Here is a 14,840-nt window from a genome sequence, read left to right on the forward strand (position 1 = left end):
CCAAGGGAGAGTCTTTTCAACTTCAGCCAAGTGACAAGCCATTGAAGGACTCTTAATTCACCTATTAAAGGCATTCAAAGCTGATTGTTATCATCTAAGTTCAAGGGCTGTTCATATTCTTCAAGGGAGCATGCAATGAAAGATGATTTAATTCACTTATCAAGACAATTTTCAGCATGGAATAGCAAGAGTCTTCCACCCCTTGGACGAAATTAAGGCCAAATTCAGCTTCAAATTGTTTAGATTCATCCCCAAAATGATCTAGAATATTCATCCAACTTTGAAGATAAGAAGACAAAGCATTCAAGTGCATTTTATTGCTAAATTGATGAGAATGTTTTCATATTTTGAGTCTTTTCATATGCTTCTTAGAAATACTTTGGGATCATTTTTAGGGAGACATTTGAATATATAAAACATCTTTGAGAGGTTGCTTTCATTCTTGTTCTCTTGTAGAACTTTATCGGCTTCAAGATAGTCTTGTAGTCTTCATCCATTTTCTTTTGTTATAGCGTTGGTTCCTAGCTCATATATAGCTAGTGGGTCACGTTCCATACCCTACCATTTCGATTCCAATTTTTTTTATATTGTTGGTTCTTAGCTCCAAATAGCTAACGGGTCACAATCCGCTTTATCCTTACACACTTTGCCACAACAACACCATTTGTCACGACAACGCCATTCATACTTTACCATCTATTTTCATTATCATCTAACCACAACAACCATCACTCTTCCATCACCTTCAAACAACTTCCTCATTCTTTTCATTCCATCATTTCAATTATTATTTCATATCATTTCCTTCTTATGTTTATATTTATGTAATTTCATAGTTCAAGCTATCATTACGGGTTTTTTTTACTAGAATCACGATCGGACATTCACATATATGACTCAAAACATATAATCGAGATCATATCATTTAGTATCAGAGCTAGTCGATTCAGTAAGCGTATCATTTTTCTCTCTTCCGGGTTAGTACAAAATCAAAAAAAAAGTCAAAAAGAAAAAAAAAAGTTTAAAGAGGGAGGGAGTAATTCTTTTCATCTTTAAAGAAAAAAATATATATTTACTTCATATTTATATTCAATTATTCAATTTTTGTTACCTTTGCTTACCATCTCTTTTCCTTGTAGCCAATTTCTTTTTACTATCGTTACTACCAAACCATAATTGTTTCAGCCGAAGTCTACTAGACCTTGTAAGCCTTGAGAAAGTTCCCAAAAGGACTTGAAATCAAAGCACGAGTGGTAAAAGGCAAGAGTGATCATTAAGGGTAAAAGCCATCCCGAGTGAAACACGAGTGGGAGTGACTTTTCTTGGAGTGTATGGTGAGGTTTTTTTTTTGTGTGAGGTTATTGTTTTATTACTAATTATGTCTCATCATTCGGGAGACAATTTTCAAGTTACAGGTACCGTTCAACCAAACCTACAAATGCAAGCCATGGTGCGTGAATTGACTAGGATTTTGAGGGAAGAGTTGGAACCTCTCCATGAACGTATTGATCGTATTGAAGAAGAGCGTACTCAAGGATTTCGAGAGCAAGAATATGTCAATCAAGGAGGAAATGAAGAAGTGGAAAGACCAGAAAAAGATCGTGCATCACAACAAAGAATGGGAAATCGAGGTATAAGGCCCCAAAGGTTTCATCCATTAATGGATGATAATCTTGTTAATATCAAGATTTCCATTCCACCATTCCAAGGCAAGACGGATCCCGAGGCTTACTTAGCATGGGAAAAGAAGGTAGAGCACATCTTCGGGTGCCATGATTATTCCGAACTCAAGAAGGTAAAACTCGTTGCCCTTGAGTTTATGGATTATGCACTAATATGGTGGGATCAATTGACATCAAGTAGGAGACGCAATGGAGAACATCCTATCACTACATGGGATGAAATGAAAGCAGTGATGCGAAGGCGATTCATTTCAACCCACTACCATCGGGAGTTATCCAACCGTCTTCAAAACCTTTCACAAGGTAACCGAAGTGTTGAAGATTATCACAAAGAGATGGAGGTGGCCATGATTCGAGCCAACATCGATGAGGATCGAGAAGCCACAATGGCAAGATTCCTAGCGGGACTTAATCCGGACATTGCGAACGTGGTTGAGTTGTAACATTATGTGGAGATGGAAGACATGGTGCATATGGCCATAAAGGTAGAAAAAATACTCAAAATGAAGGGTGCCACACGATCTTATGGGAGTGTAACTTCAAAATGGGGGCAAAGTTCATACAAGAAGACTCCTCCATTACCATCCCATGAAAGAGGAGGACCGCCCAAAGAAAGTAAGCCCATTGCCGAAACCAGCAAGGGTAAGACTGCCGCCACTCCAAATCATTCTCGTGACATACAATGTTTTAAGTGTTTGGGGCGTGGACACATTGCAAGCCAATGTCCAAATCGCAACACCATGCTTCTTCGAGATGATGGAGAAGTTGAATCGGAACAAGAAGAGGATGAGAATGGAAGATGCTACCATTGATATGGAAGAATTAGAGCATGCCGTGGAAGGAGAGGTCCTTGTTGTCAAAAGGAGTCTAAAAGTGCAATCCAATGGAGGAGATGAACAACGTGAAAATATCTTCCATACTCGCTGCCACGTTGGAGGAAAGGTATGCTTTGTTATTATTGATGGAGGTAGTTGCACTAATGTTGCTAGTACCTTAATGGTAGATACACTTGGCTTGGCAACAACAAAGCATCCACAACCTTATAAACTGTAATGGCTCAACGATGGAGGAGAACTCAAGGTGACCAAGCAAGTTCGAATTGCTTTCTCCATAGGGAAGTACAAAGACAATGTGTTATGTGATGTTGTACCAATACACGCAAGCCATTTATTACTTGGAAAGCCTTGGCAATTTGATAGGCGAGTGATCCATGACGGTTATACCAACTGGTATACATTCACCCATGAGCCAAGGAAGATCACTTTAGCTCCACTTTCACCAAAGCAAATATAAGAAAACTAAATTCAATTGAGAGGAAAATTTGATAAAGCCAAAGAGAGAGAAACCAAAATGGAGGTAAAAGCAAAAGAGTGATCAAAATAAGGCAAGGAAAATTATCATTCTTTCTAAAGAGAGAGAGTTGAAAAAGTGTTTAATGACGGCAAAGGAAGAACTTGTGCTCATGTACAAGAAAAAAAATTTAACACTAACTACCTTGATCAAAATTTGCCTACTTTTTTTGTGTCTTTATTGTAGGAGTTTGATGACCTATTTCCGGAAGAAATACCAAGTGGGTTGCCACCTATTCGTGGCATAGAACATCAAATAGACTTTGTTCCTGGTGCCGTCATTCCAAACCGACCAGCATACCAAAGCAACCCCGAAGAAACTAAGGAATTGCAAAGGCAAGTATCTGAGTTGATGAAAAAAGGCTACGTGAGGGAAAGCCTTAGCCCGTGTGCCATGCCGGTTCTACTTGTGCCAAAGAATGATGGAACTTGGCGTATGTGTGTGGATTGTCGAGCGGTAAACAAAATTACGGTAAAGTATCGTCACCCTATTCCTCGCTTAGATGACATGTTAGATGAGCTTAGCAGTTCTAACCTCTTTTCCAAGATTGATCTTAAGAGTGGTTACCACCAAATACGAATGCAGGAAGGTGATGAGTGGAAAACATCATTCAAAATGAAGCAAGGTCTTTATGAGTGGTTGGTTATGCCTTTTGGCTTAACTAATGCACCAAACACATTTATGAGGTTAATGAATCATGTTCTTAGGCAATTCTTGGGTAAGTTTTGTGTGGTTTATTTTGATGACATTCTAATATATAATAAAACCATGGAAGAACATGTTCAGTATTTGAGGCCAGTTTTACTTGTTTTGAGGAAGGAAAAATTGTTTGCTAATTTACAAAAATGTACGTTTTGTATTGACAAGGTTGTTTTCCTAGTTTCGTTGTGAGTTTTGAAGGTTTGGAGGTTGAAAAAGAGAAGGTTAAAGCCATTGAATAGTGGCCATGACCAACAAGCATTTCTCAAGTTAGGAGCTTCTATGGACTTGCAAGTTTTTATTGAAGATTCATCCCAAACTTCAGCACCATAGCCGCCCCACTAACAAGTGTTATTAAGAAGAATTCTAAATTCTTTTGGGGGGAAGATCAAGAGAAGTCCTTTAATAGAATTAAAGATTGTTTAATGCATGCCCCTTTACTTGCTCTACCTGATTTTAATTTAACTTTTGAAATTGAATGTGATGCATCAGGTGTAGGAATTGGAGCAGTCTTGTCTCAAGGTAGACGTCCTATAGCCTATTTTAGTGAGAAATTAAGTGGAGCTATGGTTAACTATCCTACCTACGACAAAGAGATGTATGCTCTTGTGAGGGCAATGGAAACATGGCAACACTACCTTTGGCCTAAGGAGTTCATCATTCACACCGATTATGAGGTGTTGAAACATATTCGGGGGCAGCATAAACTCAACAAAAGGCATGCTAAATGGGTAGAGTTTCTTGAAACTTTTCCATATGTTATCAAGTACAAGAAAGGTAAGGAGAATATAGTTGCCGATGCATTGTCACGAAGGTATGTTCCTTTAAACACTTTGGAATCTAAGTTGTTGGGTTTTACTTTTATTAAAGACTTATATGTTTTTGACTCTGATTTTGGGGAAATTTATAAAGCTTGTGAGAAAGGGACGATTGATAAATACTTTAAGCATGATGGTTTTCTATTCAAGGAAGGGAGATTATGCGTCCCTCAAGGTTCCATGCGAGAATTGCTCACTAAGAAAGCCCATGGAGGAGGATTAATGGGACATTTTGGGATAGCAAAGACTTTGGCTATACTTCAAGAACATCTATATTGGCCCAAAATGAAACGAGATATGGAAAGGTTATGTGAGCGTTGCATTACTTACAAGAAGGCCAAATCTAAAGTCATGCCACATGGACTTTACACACCACTACCCATACCGGAAACACCATGGATGGATATTTCAATGGATTTTGTGCTAGGGCTTCCTCGCACAAAGAACAACAAAGACTCCATCTTTGTAGTTGTTGATAGATTTTCCAAAATGGCTCATTTCATTCCCTATGACAAAACTAATGATGCCTCACATATTGCTACTTTGTTTTTCAGGGAAATTTTAAGGCTACATGGTATACCAAGAACAATTGTGTCTGATCGGGATGTGAAGTTCTTAAGCCACTTTTGGAGAGCCCTATGGAGTAAGATTGGTACTAAGTTACTATTCTCCACCACTTGCCACCCTCAAACGGATGGTCAAACTGAAGTGGTGAATCGAGTACTTTCCATGTTACTTCGATCTATCATTCGGAATAATTTGAGAACATGGGAGGAGAGTTTACCACATGTGGAGTTTGCATACAACCGTTCAATCCATACTACTACGGGGCGTACGCCTTTCGAAGTGGTGTATGGGTTTAATCCATTAACACCGATAGACTTGTTACCATTACCTACTGATCAAATTGTGAATAAAGATGGACTTAACAAAGCTGAGTTTGTTAAGAAGCTTCATCAACAAGTAAGGGAGAACATTAAAAAACGAACTAAGCAATACGAGCAGCAAGCAAATAAGGGTCGTAAGCGAATTACTTTTGAGCCAGGGTATTGGGTGTGGTTGCACATGAGGAAAGAAAGGTTTCCGGCACAACGAAATTCCAAATTACTGCCTCGGGGAGATGGACCATTCCAAATAGTCAAGAAGATCAATGACAACGCCTATCAATTAGATCTTCCAGGTGAGTTTAATGTCAGTGCAACCTTCAATGTTGCTGACTTGTCTCCTTATGATATAGGTGATTATTTGGGGACAAATCGCTTTAAAGAGGGAGGGACTGATATGATAGCAAATAGCAAAGACCCGAAGAAGTACCCAAGTGGCCCCATCACAGGAGCAAGGGCTAAGGAATTTCAAGCAGCTATGGAGAGCATGTTTACATCACGTTTGGAACGTGATGAAAAATGAATAATAAGGGAGGAATACTTTACTTTGCTTATGCATGAATTTGCATGAGAATTTAAAGTTTGCGTAACATTCATTGCATTTAATAAGTGTGGTGTTCATTCAAGCATGCATTGCATTTAAATCATCTAGTTCATTCATCAAATTAGTTCTTTTATTATATTAACTCTTAATTGTTTCATGCATGTTTTCAATTAAATATTGAATAAAGTTCACCTTTGTGTCTAGGTGCATGAGAGAAGTTAAATGGTTTCATTATATGCAAGAATGTCAGTCAGAATGTCTTCCAATTCTGGATGTGATACAGATGTGTTTGGTTCTAGAAATCAATTGGACATTATTCCTCTATCTCTTAGCTTTCTAACGCCTTTTGAATCACCTTAATCCGATATCGGGAGCTTGAGATATGATCGATTTATTGAAGACAGTGCAGGCTGGAATTTTGTTACGGGAATTTTATGCATGGATGATTTGGATGAGTTTGAGCCAAGGGAGAGTCTTTTCAACTTCATTCAAGTGACAAGCCATTGAAGGACTCTTAATTAACCTATTAAAGGCATTCAAAGCTGATTGTTATCATCTAAGTTCAAGGGCTGTTCATATTCTTCAAGGGAGCATGCAATGAAGGGTGATTTAATTCACTTATCAAGACAATTTTCAGCATGGAATAGCAAGAGTCTTCCACCCCTTGGACGAAATTAAGGCCAAATTCAGCTTCAAATTGTCTAGATTCATCCCCAAAATGATCTAGAATATTCATCCAACTTTGAAGATAAGAAGACAAAGCATTCAAGTGCATTTTATTGCTAAATTGATGAGAATGTTTTCATCTTTTGAGTATTTTCATATGCTTCTTAGAAATACTATAAATAGACACCTTTGGGATCATTTGTAGGGAGACATTTGAATATATAAAACATCTTTGAGAGGTTGCTTTCATTCTTGTTCTCTTGTAGAACTTTATCGACTTCAAGATAGTCTTGTAGTCTTCATCCATTTCCTTTTGTTATAGCGTTGGTTCCTAGCTCATATATAGCTAGTGGGTCACGTTCCATACCCTACCATTTCGATTCCAATTTTTTTTATATTGTTGGTTCTTTGCTCCAAATAGCTAACGGGTCACAATCCGCTTTATCCTTACACACTTTGCCACAACAACACCATTTGCCACGACAACACCATTCATACTTTACCATCTATTTTCATTATCATCTAACCACAACAACCATCACTCTTTCATCACCTTCAAACAACTTTCTCATTCTTTTCATTCCATCATTTCAATTATTATTTCATATCATTTCCTTCTTATGTTTATATTTATGTAATTTCAGAGTTCAAGCTATCATTACGGGGTTTTTTACTAGAATCACGATCGGACATTCACATATATGACTCGAAACATATAATCGAGATCATATCATTTGGTATCAGAGCTAGTCAATTCAGTAAGCGTATCATTTTTCTCTCTTCCGGGTCAATACAAAATCAAAAAAAAAAGTTTAAAGAGTGAGGGAGTAATTCTTTTCATCTTTAAAGAAAAAAAATATATTTACTTCATATTTATATTCAATTGTTCAATTTTTGTTACCTTTGCTTACCATCTCTTTTCCTTGTAGCCAATTTCTTTTCACTATCGTTACTACCAAACCATAATTGTTTCAGCCGAAGTCCACTAGACCTTGTAAGCCTTGAGAAAGTTCCCAAAAGGACTTGAAATCAAAGTACGAGTGGTAAAAGCCAAGAGTGATCATTAAGGGTAAAAGCCATCCCGAGTGAAACACGAGTGGGAGTGACTTTTCTTGGAGTGTTTGGTGAGGTTTTTTTTTGTTGTGTGAGGTTATTTTTTATTACTAATTATGTCTCATCATTCGGGAGACAATTCTCAAGTTACAGGTACCGTTGAACCAAACCTACAAATGCAAGCCATGGTGCATGAATTGACTAGGATTTTGAGGGAAGAGTTGGAACCTCTCCATGAACGTATTGACCGTATTGAAGAATAGCGTACTCAAGGATTTTGAGAGCAAGAAGATGTCAATCAAGGAGGAAATGAAGAAGTGGAAAGACCAGAAGAAGATCGTGCATCACAACAAAGAATGGGAAATCGAGGTATAAGGCCCCAAAGGTTTCGTCCATTAATGGATGATAATCTTGTTAATATCAAGATTTCCATTCCACCATTCCAAGGCAAGATCCTGAGGCTTACTTAGCATGGGAAAAGAAGGTAGAGTACATCTTCGGGTGCCATGATTATTCCGAACTCAAGAAGGTAAAACTCACTGCCCTTGAGTTTATGGATTATGCACTAATATGGTGGGATCAATTGACATCAAGTAGGAGACACAATGGAGAACATCCTATCACTATATGGGATGAAATGAAAGCAGTGATGCGAATGCGATTCATTCCAACCCACTACCATCGGGAGTTATTCAACCGTCTTCAAAACCTTTACAAGGTAACCGAAGTGTTGAAGATTATCACAAAGAGATGGAGGTGGCCATGATTCAACCCAACATCGATGAGGATCAAGAAGCCACAATGGCAAGATTCCTAGCGGGATTTAATCCAGACATTACGAACGTGGTTGAGTTGCAACATTATATGGAGATGGAAGACATGGTGCATATGGCCATAAAGGTAGAAAAACAACTCAAAAGGAAGGGTGCCACACGATCTTATAGGAGTGTAACTTCAAAATGGGGGTAAAGTTCATACAAGAAGACTCCTCCATTGCCATCCCACAAAAGAGGAGGACCGCCCAAAGAAAGTAAGCCCATTGCCGAAACCAGCAAGGGTAAGACTGCCGCCACTCCAAATCATTCTCGTGACATACAATGTTTTAAGTGTTTGGGGCGTGGACACATTGCAAGCCAATGTCCAAATCGCAACACCATGCTTCTTCGAGATGATGGAGAAGTTGAATCAGAACAAGAAGAGGATGAGAATGAAGATGCTACCATTGATATGGAAGAATTAGACCATACCGTGGAAGGAGAGGTCCTTGTTGTCAAAATGAGTCTAAACGTGCAATCCAATGGAGGAGATGAACAACGTGAAAATATCTTCCATACTCGCTGCCACGTTGGAGGAAAGGTATGATTTGTTATTATTGATAGAGGTAGTTGCACTAATTTTGCTAGTACCTTAATGGTAGATACACTTGGCAACAACAAAGCATCCACAACCTTATAAACTGCAATGGCTTAACGATGGAGGAGAACTCAAGGTGACCAGCAAGTTCGAATTGCTTTCTCCATAGGGAAGTACAAAGACAATGTGTTATGTGATGTTGTACCAATGCACGCAAGCCATTTACTACTTGGAAAGCCTTGGCAATTTGATAGGCGAGTGATCCATTACGGTTATACCAACCAGTATACATTCACCCATGAGGTCAGGAAGATCACTTTAGCTCCACTTTCACCAAAGCAAATATATGAAGACCAAATTCAATTGAGAGGAAAATTTGAAAAAGCCAAAGAGAGAGAGACCAAAATGGAGGTAAAAGAAAAAGAGTGTGATCAAAATGAGGCAAGGAAAATTATCATTATTTCTAAAGAGAGAGAGTTGAAAAAGTGTTTAATGACGGCAAAGGAAGCACTTGTGCTCATGTACAAGAAATTTTTTTTTAACACTAACTACCTTGATCAAAATTTGCCTGCTTTTGTTGTGTCTTTATTGCAGAGTTTGATGACCTATTTCCGGAAGAAATATCAAGTGGGTTGCCACCTATTCGTGGCATAAAACATCAAATAGACTTTGTTCCTGGTGCCATCATTCCAAACCGACCAGCATACCGAAGCAACCCCGAAGAAACTAAGGAATTGCAAAGGCAAGTATCTGAGTTGATGGAAAAAGGCTACGTGAGGGAAAGCCTTAGCCCATGTGCCGTGCCGGTTCTACTTGTGCCAAAGAAGGATGGAACTTGGCGCATGTGTGTGGATTATCGAGTGGTAAACAAAATTACGGTAAAGTATCGTCACCCTATTCCTCGCTTAGATGACATGTTAGATGAGCTTAGCAGTTCTAACCTCTTTTCCAAGATTGATCTTAAGAGTGGTTACCACCAAATACGAATGCGGGAAGGTGATGAGTGGAAAACAACATTCAAAACGAAGCAAGGTCTTTATGAGTGGTTGGTTATGCCCTTTGGCTTAACTAATGCACCAAGCACATTTATGAGGTTAATGAATCATGTTCTTAGGCCATTCTTGGGTAAGTTTTGTGTGGTTTATTTTGATGACATTTTAATATATAGTAAAACCACGAAAGAACATGTTCAATATTTGAGGTCAGTTTTACTTGTTTTGAGGAAGGAAAAATTGTTTGCTAATTTATAAAAATGTACGTTTTGCACTGACAGGGTTGTTTTCCTAGGTTTCGTTGTGAGTTTTGAAGGTTTAGAGGTTGACAAAGAGAATGTTAAAGCCATTGAAGAGTGGCCACGACCAACAAGCATTTCTCAAGTTAGGAGCTTCCATGGACTTGCAAGTTTTTATCGGAGATTCGTCCCAAACTTTAGCACCATAGCCGCCCCACTAACAAGTGTTATTAAGAAGAATTCTAAATTCTTTTGGGGGGAAGATCAAGAGAAGTCCTTTAATAGAATTAAAGATTGTTTAATGCATGCCCCTTTACTTGCTCTACCTGATTTTAATTTAACTTTTGAAATTGAATGTGATGCATTAGGTGTAGGAATTGGAGCAGTCTTGTCTCAAGGTGGACGTCCTATAGCCTATTTTAGTGAGAAATTAAGTGGAGCTACGGTTAACTATCCTACCTACGACAAAGAGATGTATGCTCTTGTGAGGGCAATGGAAACATGGCAACACTACCTTTGGCCTAAGGAGTTCATCATTCACACCGATTATGAGGCGTTGAAACATATTCGGGGGCAATATAAACTCAACAAAAGGCATGCCAAATGGGTAGAGTTTCTTGAAACTTTTCCATATGTTATCAAGTACAAGAAAGGTAAGGATAATATAGTTGCCGATGCATTGTCACGAAGGTATGTTCTTTTAAACACTTTGAAATCTAAGTTGTTGGGTTTTACTTTTATTAAAGACTTATATGTTTCTGACTCTGATTTTGGGGAAATTTATAAAGCTTGTGAGAAAGGGACGATTGATAAATACTTTAAGCATGATGGTTTTCTATTCAAGGAAGGGAGATTATGCGTCCCTCAAGGTTCCATGCGAGAATTGCTCACTAAGGAAGCCCATGGAGGAGGATTAATGGGACATTTTGGGATAGCAAAGACTTTGGCTATACTTCAAGAACATCTATATTGGCCCAAAATGAAACGAGATGTGGAAAGGTTATGTGAGCGTTGCATTACTTGCAAGAAGGCCAAATCTAAAGTCATGCCACATGGACTTTACACACCACTACCCATACCGGAAGCACCATGGATGGATATTTCAATGGATTTTGTGCTAGGGCTTCCTCGCACAAAGTGTAACACCCCCAACCCGTATCCAAACCCGGATATGAGTCAGAGATATTACATTGACTTTTAAAACACAACTCATTACAAATAATAGTAAAATACTTGAACTTATATTACGAAAAATACAATAATATACATATGGTAATATAAGTTTACCAAAATATTCAGAGCATACACAACTTAACTCTTTAATTACATCCCAACATCCATTTTTATAACAAAATGACCTACTGATTAAGTTGCTTCTGATCTGATAGTTGCAGGAGTAATGTTGTCCAGCTGCTTAACCTCGATCGTCTACTTTATCGGATCCTACGTGTGAAACACTCACGCGCTAAGTCATCGACTTAGTGAGGCAATGATATAATAATAATATCAATAAACATAAAGTAATTGCCAAAATGAGATGGGTTGCAATAATAAGATGTATGTAAACAATGCAATAACCAAAACCATGTTTCTTACACATATACTTATCAAATTCACATTCATAAGTTCGCCTTAGTAAGTTCATTAGCCCATGGTACCATACAGAGAACCTAAGGTATGTGAGTATTGTGAGGTTGTGCACTATGCTGTCACCACAGCTCATATAATTGCACCTAAGTGCCACGTAGAATTGCACCAGAGTGCCACGTAGAATTGCACCGTAGTGCCATATAATAATGTCATAAGGACCACATATCATTCCTTAATAATCATATACATATGCCAAGGATCAAGTATGTGTCTCACCAGACTTACACATGTTCCAAAGAATACATATATGTCCCGAAGGACCACATATCATTCCTTAAGAATCATATACATATACCAAGGATCAAGTATGTGTCTCACCAGACTTCACACATGTTCCAAAGAATACATATATATCCCGAATGACCACATATCATTCCTTAAGAATCATATACATATACCAAGGATCAAGTATGTGTCTCACCAGACCTCACACGTGTTCCAAAGAATACATATATGTCCCGAATGACCACATAGACCCTCTACCCTTGGCATGCCAACTATACCTATAGTTCTCATTTACATAACATGGGCTTTCACAATTTATCTAATTTATATCACGTAGACATATTATTTCCATACCTTTATCACATAACTCATATAACTTTTCTTTCATATTCATGTCCCATAATGCATATGGTATGGATTCATGTCATATATCATCATATGAACTACGATCATGTATCAAAATATTGAATCTAGACTTATCACAAGTCTAGAACTGAATAAAATACATATTCATGCTATGCATATGCACTCACCTAGATTTCTTTGTCTTTCCCTCGATTGATCCTACTTGTCGATGGTTCCGGAACTCGATTAGGCTCAATATCTACATAAGCAAAATTTTCAAGATGATTATCAGATGCCTAAGTCTTGAAATTAACCTCTAATAGCCTACCAATTTAAGGGATTAATAGTTTAGTCTCTCTTCTTTCTTCTTCTTTTTTTTCATTATGGGGGAATCGGTTCCCCCCCTGGGGGTATCGATTCCCCTCTAGCATTCTGGAAATTCATATTCGTTGAGGGGTATCGATTCCCCTTGAATGGGTATCGATTCCCCTAGCCTAGAAATCCTATTTTGAGCTCGAAAATCATCTCATTTCAGCTCAAACCTTCATATTTTACTCCCTTTAATACTCTTAACTTTCATACACTTACTTAAACTAATTATTATCCATTCAATACCTCTAAAACTTAAAAAAAACTAATCCTCCATATAGAATTTAATAATCTTACTCAAATTCCAACTTGTTCTAATTTTAATTCTATCACCTCATACTTCTTAATTAGCTTGATGACAAGTCAAATCCATCTTCTAATTCTTATTATGACCTTTAATCTAAGATTTCATTCAATGGCTCCCAACCTTTAATCTCCCTTAACTTACAATTCTTTGAGTTTCTAGGTCCTTGTTTCTCTCCATCATATTTCCTAAATCTTCATTAACCAAACCCATGCTTAACTCATAAGAATTAATCCAAAAGAAGACAACTCACCTTTGCTTGCAAGCTTCACGGTTGGAGAAGAAGAAGAGAGAAATATCTGGAACCTTGTTTTCTCTCAAATATTTTCCACGTGGTTTATAAAATAACCTTAAGGAATATTTAGTTATTTCTCTTACTAAAATACTCTTTTGCCCTCTTAATTTTTCATTCTTTGCTTATCCATTCTACATGAAACATTCATATTAAATCTTTCAACTATTCAATTTATCTACTTTGGTCACTAAATTTTAAAATTTCACAATTTGATCACTAACCCGGTATGGAGGACGTTACACAAAGAACAACAAAGACTCATCTTTGTAGTTGTTGATAGATTTTCCAAAATGGCTCATTTCATTCCCTGTGACAAACTAATGTTGCCTCACATATTGCTACTTTGTTTTTCAGGGAAATTTTAAGGCTACGTGGTATACCAAGAACAATTGTGTCTGATCGGGATGTGAAGTTCTTAAGCCACTTTTGGAGAGACCTATGGAGTAAGATTGGTACTAAGTTACTATTCTCCACCACTTGCCACCCTCAAACAGATGGTCAAACTGAAGTGGTGAATCGAGTACTTTCCATGTTACTTCGATCTATCATTCGGAATAATTTGAGAACATGGGAGGAGAGTTTATCACATGTGGAGTTTGCATACAACCGTTCAATCCATACTACTATGGGGCGTACGCCTTTCGAAGTGGTGTATGGGTTTAATCCATTAACACCGATAGACTTGTTACCATTACCTGCTGATCAAATTGTGAATAAAGATGGACTTAACAAAGATGAGTTTGTTAAGAAGCTTCATCAACAAGTAAGGGAGAACATTGAAAAACGAACTAAGCAATATGAGCAGCAAGCAAATAAGGGTCGTAAGCGAATTACTTTTGAGCCAGGGGATTGGGTGTGGCTGCACATGAGGAAAGAAAGGTTTTCGGCACAACGAAAGTCCAAATTACTGCCTCGGGGAGATGGACCATTCCAAATAGTCAAGAAGATCAATGACAACGCCTATCAATTAGATCTTCCAGGTGAGTTTAATGTCAGTGCAACCTTCAATGTTGCTGACTTGTCTCCTTATGATATAGGTGATTATTTGGGGACAAATCGCTTTAAAGAGGGAGGGACTGATATGATAGCCAATAGCAAAGACCCGGAGAAGTACCCAAGTGGCCCCATCACACGAGCAAGGGCTAAGGAATTTCAAGCAGCTATGGAGAGTATGTTTACATCACGTTTGGAACGTGATGAAAAATGAATAATAAGGGAGGAATACTTTACTTTGCTTATGCATGAATTTGCATGAGAATTTAAAGTTTGCATAACATTCATTGCATTTAATAAGTGTGTTGTTCATTCAAGCATGCATTGCATTTAAATCATCTAGTTCATTCATCAAATTAGTTCTTTTATTATATTAACT

The sequence above is a fragment of the Hibiscus syriacus genome, unplaced genomic scaffold (assembly GCF_006381635.1).
Source record: "Hibiscus syriacus cultivar Baekdansim isolate YM2019G1 unplaced genomic scaffold, ASM638163v2 tig00110785_pilon, whole genome shotgun sequence".
NCBI classification, from domain to species: domain Eukaryota; kingdom Viridiplantae; phylum Streptophyta; class Magnoliopsida; order Malvales; family Malvaceae; genus Hibiscus; species Hibiscus syriacus.